At 45.1% G+C, this 12,267-nt stretch overlaps 1 protein-coding gene across 2 annotated transcripts in view; it reads right to left on the reverse strand.

Moving 5' to 3' along the window:
* filip1l (filamin A interacting protein 1-like) overlaps window positions 1–7,280 on the reverse strand; it is a 78,684-nt gene extending 71,404 nt beyond the window's left edge. For both annotated transcript variants that reach the window (XM_080834834.1, XM_080834833.1), the window contains exon 1: window positions 6,857–7,280. The gene's annotated coding sequence lies outside the window, so the exon portion shown is untranslated. The remainder of the gene's footprint in view (window positions 1–6,856) is intronic.
* Window positions 7,281–12,267: the final 4,987 nt, after the last annotated feature.

Raw genomic sequence — 12,267 nt, forward strand, 5'->3', positions numbered from 1 at the left:
AAGAATAAGAGGACTAGCAACAGCTGGCTAACATGTACACCATGTACACGTGTACACCTTTGTTTTTAGCAGCCAGCCTCTCTGTACCCACACAGCAATTCTCAGCGGTGGGGACCTGTCCACAGCATCTCAGCCCGGTGTGAGTGGGCTGGGACGGTTCTGGGCCTGGTGCCAAAGGCACCTCACTGCACTCCTCAGCTCCGCAGCTCTGCGGCTCCACCACTGCTAAGCCCCCCAGGGCTGCGTATGCGTCAGAGCGCGGGGGCCTCTTCACACGGGCCCCGGACGGAAAATAGCCTGATAATTGCCCCCACTATTTCAGGAATGCCAGAGGGGAACAAGGCCACGGTGACAAGCTAAACCCCCCCTCTTGTCAATTTTAGGAATGGTCCCTGGCGACGTGAGGTAACACAGAGGGGACAACAATGGATGAGGAGCAGGGGGGGATTTTATCATGGAGTTAATGCTGGCTAAGGGGCCAGGTGGCCTGGATATGGATAGCGCCACTTTGTTACATCACAACAAATAAACCCAAAATACAGAAACGGCATCTCCCTATAGGTTAGCACGTTGGGGAAGCTGACATCACAATTTCCACTGTGACCACTGGAGTGGAAACATTCTGCTGACCTTTGTCTGATGCTTGACAAAATTACACCTGATAATTCATTCAGTCGAACGCCATCTGCGCCATGTTATGAATACGGCAATGTCAAGTATGTGAAAAATATCAGGGTAGTTACAGTGGTCATGCTTCACATTCTGGTATGCTCACTAAAATTAGTTAATCTATTAAGTTACACAATTACACCGTGACATTTGGAAAACTATTGACATGAACTTTTAGCCTTGTTTAAGATGAGTCCAACATTATGAAGTGCTCCAAAGCAATGCTTTATCAAAGATGAGCACTTGATTTTATACAGATAGGTGACAAATGATGCACTTGAGCACAGCACATGATTCATACAAATGGGGACAAATTAAAGGAAAAACCTGTACAAATGAGTGGAGAAACGTAACGAAAGTAGATGCTTCAACACAGATGCACTTTGGGGCACAATTTAGCAAATAACATCCAGTCATGCTCTGTGGTAGTGTAAAACTGTTGAACGGGACTAGTTGATTATGAATTTTTGATCAAGACGGCAAGAGGAAAAAAATCAAAGAGGGTTTGTTCTGGGGTGCAGATTGAAGGAGCACAAACTCAGTCACTCTGGCTCATTTCAATAGGAAGAGTGCCTAAGGGGACATCTGCGTTAAGTTCTGTGGGAAAGCGCACATTTGATGACCGCGGTGCTCGTCCATTAGTGTGATGTGTGAGGATAAACAGAACATCAACTCTACCTCAGGGGACTGAGAAGGACGTGATCAGACTGTGTCAGCAAGAACAGTCCACCGACATTCACATAGTGAGGGATATTATAGTTGGGTTGCACTGCAGAAAACCCCTCATTACAAACGCTGAATGCACATTTGAGAGTTCGGTGGTGCCAAAATCAGATGTGGAAAAAAGTGATCTGGTCAGATGAGTCATCCCGCAACAATATTCTCTACAAGTGTGCGAGTGCATGTGTGGAGTACACCAAGAGAACAGTGCAGGCCTGAATGCTTCACCCATACAGTGGAGGGATCATTATGCTGGCATGGTTTACCTCCACTTATCACCTTAGAGGGAAGGGTCACTGCAAATCAATACAAAGCTCAAAAATCACCTTTATCCTATGTTGCTACATTTCTATCCTGATGGGAGTGGTCTCTTCCAGTTTGACAGCGCCCCCATCCATAGGGAATAATGGGTCACTGGATGGTTTGATGAGCATGAAAATTATGTGAATCATATGCTATGGCCTTTCACAGTCACCAGAGCTCGACACAATTGCACACCTATAGGAGATGTTGGACCAAAATCTTTGACAGCACTCGCCACCACTGTCATCGAGACACCAAACGAGGGAATATCTCTGGGAGGAATGCCGTTCCGTCCTTTCCAGTAGAGTTCCAGAGATTTGTAGAAAAATCAATGCCAAGGCACATTGAAGCTGTTCTGGCGGATACTGCACACCAAAGTAACCTTGAACCCACTATAGGCCTATGCAGAGTAGTCTCGTAAACTATGGATGTAGTGTGTAACTTAGATACATAAAACCATACTCGTAGAATGAGTAAAAGGCAACACGATCCCAAAGGGCCATTATCGGTACAGAAAAGAAAGACAGCGTAGCTAGTATTGGATGGATGCTCATGCTGTTTATGGACCATGATGTTCCAACTCTCTATATAACCTCAGCTCCAGCCAAATCCAAGGGGCCCTGCACTGCACAGCTGCACACAGAACATACACACACACACACACACACACACACACACACACCAAAGGTACATGTATTCGTAAATCAATTCACAGCTAGATGTGTGCAGTCTTTTTCTGTGCCTGTCCTCACACATTAACGCCTACATCGACGTCAGTCATATGCTGCACACTCAAACACTCTCCACGCTCTCCACACACACACACACACACACACACACACACGGACTCACGTACACACGGACACCACTCAGCCCTATCGAGACTTCCTGCACACACATACTTTCCCAAAGCTTCTCTGTGTCTTTCGTTACTGCAATCGTAACATCCACAAATGCAGAGATAAGTCCACAGATGGACTCTGATTGAAACACTCCAGCTTGGATCCCACTGGCCTGCTGAGGGCAGACATTAAAGAGAAAGAAGCTTTCATCTGCTGCTGACACCTTAATGCTCCCCAGACCAGACCACCATCAATCTTTATATATGTGTGTGTGTGTGTCTGTGTGTAGAGAGAAAGAGAGCGAAAGAGAGAGAAAGAGAGATAAAAGATAGAGAGAGCGGTTTTTGACCTCTTCAAAGCGAGAATGTGTGACGCAGGTGTTTGGGGGAATCCAAAGGTTCAATCATGCATGTTTAAGGAAAAAAGGGGATGGGGATCCTGAACTTGTTGACTTTTCTGCAGCTCTCACTTCTATACAGCACTTCTTGCTATGCTAACACTGTCATATGCTAATACTTATGGGGGGGGGGGGGAGAGTTGAAAACACATTTAAATATAGCAAGTGTGTGAATGTGCAGTGGTGGTTCATGGGGGGCTAGGGTTCTCAGCTTGAACGTTAGCCCTTTCTGATTGGGTAAAAATAGCGTTCCTTTCCCAGAGGCTCCTGTAGCGGCATTCTGTGAGGGAACAGGATCCCCCGATCTAAAACAGAACTTCAGCACTCCGAGAGGAACGTCATGAACAACCCACTTGTCCTTGATACTACCACGTAGGAGCTGCAGAGGAACGAATGGGACTGAGGTGAACAAACACACACACATGTGTATGCCACGTGTTTCTGGCCCGCATTCCCTTCTTGAACACTGCACTTGCCCAATCAGCTTCACCCAACGATGCAAAGAGTGATTTGTGCCATACTAGGTGAAACATACGGGAAATCTACCATAGTAGATGGAACATAGGTGAAGTCTACCAAGTATATTGCACCTAGTTGACATTTTTGCATTTAATGGCAAATGCGCATGTCAAAAAAGAATTACCTGAAGTAAAACGAATTGCTTACTACTTCAGTCTTGTTTTGACAAGAATTGAAGAATCTAAAGTGTGAAGTTCGCAATTCAAGTTGCGCAATTTGCAGTGAATGAGCAACAGGAATTCATTTCTTCAAAAACACTATGCGTCAGGTATGCATCATCTGCACTTGAAGTAATCAAACGTGATCACGTCTGACAATCAGATCGAGAATTGAGAATTGAGATTAGGATGAAAAAATCATCACTAGTTCAGTGGGCCCAGCCTTCGTCTGTGGATAAGATAGATGGAGTGTTAATGTTATGGCTGGCCAGCACTTTGGCCCTCACTTCATAAAGCCCTCAGAGGCAGCACAGGGTGTGAAGATTGGTCTGGGCGGCCTGTCCTTCTCACCACGCCAGGGCTCGACACTCATATGTGTATAGTATGATGAGATTATAGTCGCCTCGAGGGGCACTAAATCACAGCGTGTGTCGTCAACATCCCCCTTGAAGCCAACACACCTGATCTTTCATGTTTGATGTTAAACCGATTTCCTGAACATGAACAAATCCAGTCTGCAGAGGATTTGGCAGGTGCTGTCTAAGTTACTGTTGAGTGTTGGTTAATTAGTCGTTTGAAAATTGTGTCTGAAAACTCTTAAGGGTGTAATGCAATCATGGCGGATTTGGCAAGCTTTTGTTACGGTTCTCTTAATTGCCAGGTAGATGAGAAGACAACATTTTGTGTACTCGATGCCAAGCTGTTAATCCCACATAAACTGTCTCGAGGCGCCATTATCTGTGAGTAATACTAGTTAGGTTTATAGGCACACTGCCCCACTTCCCCCAAAACGTCAGTCACGCTAACAAATTGGCAGAGTGTGCCAAGTCCAGACGTAAACAAAACGTATCTGAGCACCCAAAAAGCATCATGTTAGAGGCAATTAAATCTGCTTCTCCACAGTGTATCACAAACACCCCCAAAATATTCAATTGTTAAATGGTAAAATGTATTCACAGGTAGTCAACAGCATTGCAAACTACACAAAGCATACCAATGGAAATAATGAACAATTGGCATTTCTACATGTACATCTTTTATTAGTAGTGTTGTTGTGATGTTGCTGAATTTTTGCGATTTTTTTTAAACATATTTTTCATCATTTAATTTTGCGTAAGGCACTCAGCTCCCCGATGGCTGATTTTTACCTGAAAAACTTTCCAAATCCCAATTGCCTAGAATCATATCCCCCTAAGCCCCCCGACCCCGCGTTAACGTAGAGACCCTTGGTGCTCTCAGTCTGTCTCACACCCACCCACCCAGCCAGGCAGGCAGCATGCCACGGCCCCCAGCCCTCCCCGGCTCCTCTGCTCTCCCTGCCTCAGGCCACATTCCCCCGGCCAGAAGGCTGCGCGCCTGACAGCTTGCATGGGGCCTCCCTACCGGTCTGTACGTCCTTAAAGGGATTACACCCGAGGGCTCCGATTCACGCCCGTACGCTCAGGATTTTAGGGCCTTTTAAACTGTGAGCAAGACTGCCGCTGTGTCTCTACAAGTCTGCCTGTTTGCCTACAGAAGAGGATTAACCTCAGGCTTAATGTGGACATGCTACTGGGGATCTGTCTGCATCGGAGAGCTTAGGCGAGGAAGACCACTAGGGGACGAGAACAAAACTGCAAAATCTGTTTGGACTGCAATGAATTGTTGAGCTGTTACAGTTGAGATGAGTCAAGTGTTGTTATGAACGTCATTACCAAGCTCTCCAACAGTACACTACCCCTATCTGATTACAAAAGATCCAAAGACTGATTGGGTTGCATTCATGGAAGGAAAACCTACTGCAAACACCTGTTGCATCTATGCAATACTGTTCCCTCATCTGTACTGACATAAATAAAACATCCATTGTCTCTTGCCTGTGCAGTATTGTGATCAAGTTTATGATCTGGAACTGTTATTGAATTTGATTCTGGTTGAGACCATATTTGATTGGAGAACAGACACAAATGCAAGATAGCTGATTGTATGAAGTGCAGAAGTGAAGTCTGCAAGGAGCTTTCACATGCCAGTTTGGGACATCCAGTTTGTGCAAGCTGCACCACCACACAAGGCCACTACTGATGCATTAATGTATCCAGCCAGCCATCATTAATTCACCTGGCCATCTTGTCCATTTCATTCTATCCGTCTCCTTCTCTTATCTCCTGCAGGCTTCCAAATGCAGGCTTCCAAACGCAGGCCAGTGAAATGTCTGAAACCTGAGGCCTGTGTCATTCTGTGACCCGCACTCGAGGGGCCGGAGGGAGGGGGTAGGGTAGGGCTGAGGGGCTGTTTTGCGGTGATCTGAGATGCGTAGGGCCAACTCCCTAAACATGCTGGCCACAGAAAAAGCACCTACCCCCCTACAAGCCCCCGCCCCTTGAGAAAAGTGCATGTAGTCACTGGCCCAAGGCAGTGTCTGTGCTTTAAACAGTAAGCTATCGGTTCCTAATTGTCAGCTAATTTATTTGCATAAGCAACATGATGCAGGTCTCTGGTTGAACAACCCCCTATTGAGTTTTATGCATGTTGGGGGTTTAAGTGTAGAACCATATGGTCGGCTCGGCTGTACTGCTACCATATAATGATGGGATAGAGTTTCAAAAGTCACCAACCCTGTATTGCATTCAGTGCGTACAAAATCAATTAAATAATGTCAAGAATATTAAATTACTAACTTTAATGACTGTGCCCAACGGCATTAAAACAGCCTTGCCGAAAAGTGCTTTTGACATGTCACGTCCAAGGGCAGGGATGTGCTCAAAGCCATGTAGTTAACATTCCCCATCATATCAAGGTTAGGGAGACAGCAGAATGCACAGATAATCGCCGTGCTGACAGTTTGCCCTTCATGCACTAAAAGCATGACTGAAATGACAGCCTGAGCAATGAAACACTAACTCACCCATAAAGCCCATTTACTGCAGTGCCAACAACAGCACAAGAGACCCTCTCCCCTCCCTCGCTCTCCCTCTGACACCCACCTACCCAAAGCACCCCAAATCCTTTCAAGTCTCCTTCATCCTAAAATCATAAATCACGCCATGGAGTAACTGACATAGAGCTGACTGAACGAGAAGCAACGTGCCAATGTGCCAATCCGAGTGGATGAGTCGTGAAAAAGAGGGCAGGTAGAAGATCAAACACCTCTAGCAGAGAGACTCTGATAGGAAAGAGTGGTGGTCGTGATGATGATGATGATGATGATGATGATACTAATAATGAGGGTGGTTTGTGGTGCATGGCTGTCGCACAAGGGACAGACTTACCTCTCAGAGCTGGCTTGCCGGTGAATAGTCCTGAACCGGTGTGCCTCTGTGTGTGTGTGTGAGAGAGAGAGAGAGAGACCGTGTGTGTGCAAGCGTGTGCTTGCTATCTCCTTTCTCTCCACGCCGGGTGGAAATGTTATCCAGTCAAGTATTCTGCCTGCCTCTTCTCTTCTCTCCTGTCTTCTTCTTCTTCTTCTTCGTCTTCTTCCTCCTCCTCCTCCTCTGGAGCCTCTTTTCTTTTTTGCCCCCTCCCTCCTTTTCTTGCTTTCTTTTTATTTTTCTCCCTTTGCTGTTTCACCGGCAGAGTGTCCTCAGTTTGCCTCTGTTCAGGTGGAGTGGGAGAGCCGGGAGACTGTCAGAGAACAGGAGAGAAGAGGAGGGGTGGAGTGTGAGGAGGAGGAGGAGGAGGAGGAGGTGGGGTTTTGGTTGGAGATGGGAGACGGGGTGTCGCATGAGACGACAGAGAGAGAGAGCGAGAGAGAGACAGAGAGAGACAGAGAGAAGGAGAGAGAGAGAGAGTCAGTGAATCCCTCCCAGACCCCTAGCAAAGACAAGGGTGTCTGAGGGAATGAAAAAGCAAGAACTGTCAGGGAAGAGTGGAGAGCAAGCCTTGGGGTGCAGTGGAAGAGATGGACAGAGCAAGAGAAGACATAGAGGAGAGGACAGGGACAGAGAGAGGGAGAGCGTACAAGAGGAAGGGTGAGAGAGAACGGGACGAGAGCTGGCATGCAGATATCAGCTCTGCAGCTAAATTTACACCTAACCCTTCTCACCCCACCCCACAGACACTCACACAGACACACACAAACACACACACACACACACACACACACAAGCACAAGCCTCTCACCAGATGGCCATGTCAGGAGACAGAACCCTCAGGAACACAGGATGGTTCCCTACTGGAGGCACACACACACACACACACACACACACACACACACACACACACACACACTTATCTATTTGTAATGTGGTATATGATTTTAATATGCTGTATACATTTATAGTGCACTTGGGTGAGTGTATGTCAAAGTTTTTGTATATGGATTCAATGTTGCATTCTTCCCATAAACACTTGTTTATTCATAGATACAATTAAATCACTCCAATGAAGACTATTATTACCTGACTTTGGGAGAGAAGGGGAGGAAGAGCCATATGGGAGGTAGAGATTATATCTTTAAGATGTGATGTTCAAATGCTGTGATATAAAAAAGCAAGCAGGCACAAGAAGAAGTACAGGCAGCTTAAGCCATCTGTCGCAGCAAAAAAAAGTAAGTGTTATCATCAGCATTGTGGAATTAGCAATACAGCAGTATTGCCTTAGATAATGTCCAAGGATTAGCCCTGCACTTAAAATACCAGTGATGCTGTTATCATGGTTCTCTAGACCTTGCCCACCAGTTGCCCCAAGGTTACAGCAAACACAAATGAATGAAATACATTTTCTCTGCAAAGTATGACTCAGCTGAACTGAGAAAGAGAGGATTCCAGGCACGTCTCATACTGTGCTCTCTTGCTTGTCATCTGACATTTGGATTTGGGGTCATTAAATTAAGGTTTCTGCCTGCGTTAACTTGTGGATGTAGCATAGTTATTTTGCATAGTCTCTCATAGTGCAAACATGCAATTACATGTTCATGACGCAATAACATTTTAGTGTGCATTAATGTGATTTCTCTTGAATAAAAGAATAATATGAAATGTTTTTTGAATGAACACAATGAAAACGATAAAATACCTGATAGACCCTGTATATAAGCGACTATTAAATGATATACAAATAAGCTCCTGTTGGAAACAATGTAACACATTGTGACTGACATACATCATCTAGATACATCTGCAGTGCTTTTCTAAGGTATACAACATTTATTTTGTGTATCTCTTTTTGTCTGTCTCGCTCTCTCTCCCTATGTCTCTAGAGAGATAATAAAAAAGACTCTTTCTTATTAGGCTGCACACTGCACATAAAAGACAACAACCCTGAAAGCTAGCCTAGTGTGCTAGCATGTGCTTTGTCCATGTTAATATACAAGCTTGTGACAAGATAACTGCAAGGAGGACCTCAGGCCCAGCTGTCACCTTAACCTACCCTTGACTTCACACAAATAAATCCTCACAAAAATGATCCCTGAGGTACAGTTGACTCAATGATCTCCAAAGGGGGACAGCAAGAGAACAAAATACCCACCCTTTTAGATTTCAACTGGCAGGTCGGAACATCGGGCATGCTCTGGCTGCTTATTTACGATGGGGATTGGCGTTGTCATGGAGATGTGGTGGTGGGGACACTGTCAGTCACACCTGTTGTCCTTCTCAGGAGAACAATAGCTCAGAGTGACGCAGGCACAGAGGTGACTGATGCCGTCATAACTGGAGGCATCACTTTTCCCACGGTCTTTGAGCTGGTCTCCTTGTTCTCGAGCACAAATAGCTACCCGGCAATTTTAAGCTGTGTTTCGTGGAAAGACTTTTTTTGTGGGGACATGCCGTTGAGTTGTAGGTCTATATTCTGAATCTGCGTGTAAGACAGAAAAAAAAATGCTGCATTAACTTATTTAGGAAGTCAACACATCCAACGCCTCCAAACAAAAATCTAAATTAAATTAAATAATGTCAGACAGGTATGTAAACTTCTATATCTTGTAACAGAGAAAACTGGAGAGGGGGTTGTAGCTCAAATTGGAAATTATTGTGACTGGCACCTTATACTTAGCACTGGTTGGTACTTATCGGTCAGTCCAAGCACCTTGCACTGACTGCTGGAAAGTAGCACTAGGGGAAGCTCCAGAGTCTGTTCAGTGTTCACTGTCTTTTCTGAGTTTACCTATACATTTAATTGTTAGTAGTCTTTGGTTAAAGTCTACTTTATATGTTACTGTGAGAACAGTACCAAAGAGTACATCCAACAAATGTTGGCTTACTTTCTGAGCCGTTTCTTTACATTATAGTCTAACAGACAGGAATTGCAGAAAGTCAATATTTTTTTCCTAAACATGACGGATTTGTAACCAGCAGCCAATCACATTGTTGGACATGGCATAACTGACCTTTTAAAGTCTGTTTGACCATCTTATACAGAGGTATGGCTCTATTTATGTGAGATACCTGCCTAAATCAGCTGCTCAGGGGCGTTACCAAGATGGCTCCTGAAACTTGCCTTCAAAGACTTTGGTTGCACTGACCAGTCAGTGACCACATATTAACCAATACTCCGTGCAAGGTGTCATAGGCAATGCCCATAAGTAACCATCCCTGGAACCCACCCTGGCGCAAAAGATATCTGTGTGAAGTTTGTGATAGGTGACATTCTCTAGAGGGGCGGAACTAACAAAACAGTCTGGCCAAGAGGCTACAGGCATCATACAGCACAAAAACATGGTTGTTAGAAACATTAAAGTGGCATTATGTAGGAATTGTACTTCAGGGCTAGGGTTAGGATTAGCAGTTTTACCTTAAAATAACATTTAAAAAAATAAATGGGGCGCTACAATGACGTTTAATATGGATAATCGCCTCCGTGCCATTGCCATACCAGGGTACGTAGGCATATTACTGCCTTATGTAAGTTTGCCTGAAGCCGCTCGGTTACTACTGTCTGCCGAACTAGAAGGTAACTTTTTTTGCCATCTTGCTTTGTCTTGTGTTGCCCTTGCTTGATGTTTGACTGTGTTAGGAAAGTTGTTGACTCACTAGTTTGTCATAGTGTCAAAGGTAGCACATTTCAAGAGGTTTTGCTAGGTTTAGTCGCTAGCATCTTGTTAGCGATTAGAAATTCCTCCATTGTGCTGCTTTAACAGAGACATTTCCTTAGTCGAGGCAAACAGACCCATGTACATCTTCATTAAACACTTGAGCATTGAGCTAGCTGACTGCTAATATTATGTGGCACCACTGCTACACTTACCAGTAACTATGGGATAGCCTAACATGCTGCAGTGGAAGCCTGAGTAGGTAATGTGGTAGGCTAGCTGATTAAGCTTACATCAACAAAATAAAATAGACTTTAACCAAAGAGTACATCCAACATATGCTAGCTTACTTTCCCCTGGAGCTCCCCCTCGAGGCACTCTCCAAGGTCAGTGCAAGATGTCGGAGGCACTGACCGGTAAGTAACCAGTCCCTGGATCTCCCCCTAGTGGAACTAGCCAGTACTTGCACAAGGTTGATATATGACCTGTGTATGATATAATTATAGCCTGGAAATTTAAAAGGTTTAGTGCTTGTTTTTACTTTTTAACTTGACAGGGTATAGAAAACACTCCTAAATCACAGCGGATTATGAGGGCCTGAGCTTTTCTCGTCTATGCTAATACCATCTTTTCATAGCTGGCCTCGACATTGATTTGATGAATGCAGTTTCTCACTTGAGGGATGCTATGCCGAATGCCAAGCCTAATGTATGTCATTGGTCACTATGCTGGGTATTTTAGCGGTGCAATAGACGCATTCACTGATGGATATGGGGCCAGCTTATTTGATGCTGTGGTGTCAGTTCCAGCTTAGAGGGGAAATAAACGATCCTGTTTCACTACAGTTGTCGGCCAGGTTAAAGAACCTTGCTGAGCATACAATTTAAGAACAAAACTCCACACATTTTCTGTATGTCCTCAATGATTTCTTAGATAGTCACTAAACATTTTATAGACTTTTTAAGGTTTGTGCGATGCCATAATCACATTGCTGTGATGCTTGTCAGAGCACGGTGGTGAAGGCAACCCACTTTAGATGAAACCATACCCTAATCGCAGGCATCACAAAATGAACTGCGGCTGTCAGCTTCACGTTTTCGCCCCCTCGGCTGAATGTGCAGGGCTGGGAGTTTCCTCCTGTCCATCTCCTCTGCAAAGGCCGAGGAGTTGAGCCCAGGTTGCTATTCTGGGACCTACCCCAATTCATAACCCCACTCTACCTGCACCTGAACTGGGCAGAGACACGTGGCCCGATTTAGCTGCATCCTGGTACATGTATGTATCGCCTGCTCCTTTTTTAACAGGGTGGGTACATTGAAACTAGAGAGAGAGAGAGAGCCCCCCCCCCCCCCCCATTTAGCTTGGACAGTGAAGAGGAAAGACGATGTCTTGGAAATGTGGGACAGTCCCTTGGAGGGCTAGTGGCTGCTTTCGCCATGGTGACGTGGTGCTGCTGGACTCCTTGTATCATTATCTCATTGACTGTCTTTCACACTCATGATACTGCTGACCAAAGAGGCCACTGGCAAAATGAGCCAGATGAATCCAGACCGTATGAGCTCACCAGCCCACCATAGCAGCAGCTTCGCTGGGTGACCCTCATAGCTTAATGAGCCAGCTGACTCAGAGACTAGATTACATGGCTTTTGAAGTGGGGCCTCTTGATGAGGGAACTGTCTGTTTAGAGTATAAGGACTTTTTGTGTAAAACAAG

This window comes from Sprattus sprattus (assembly GCF_963457725.1).
Source record: "Sprattus sprattus genome assembly, chromosome: 3".
NCBI lineage: Eukaryota > Metazoa > Chordata > Actinopteri > Clupeiformes > Clupeidae > Sprattus > Sprattus sprattus.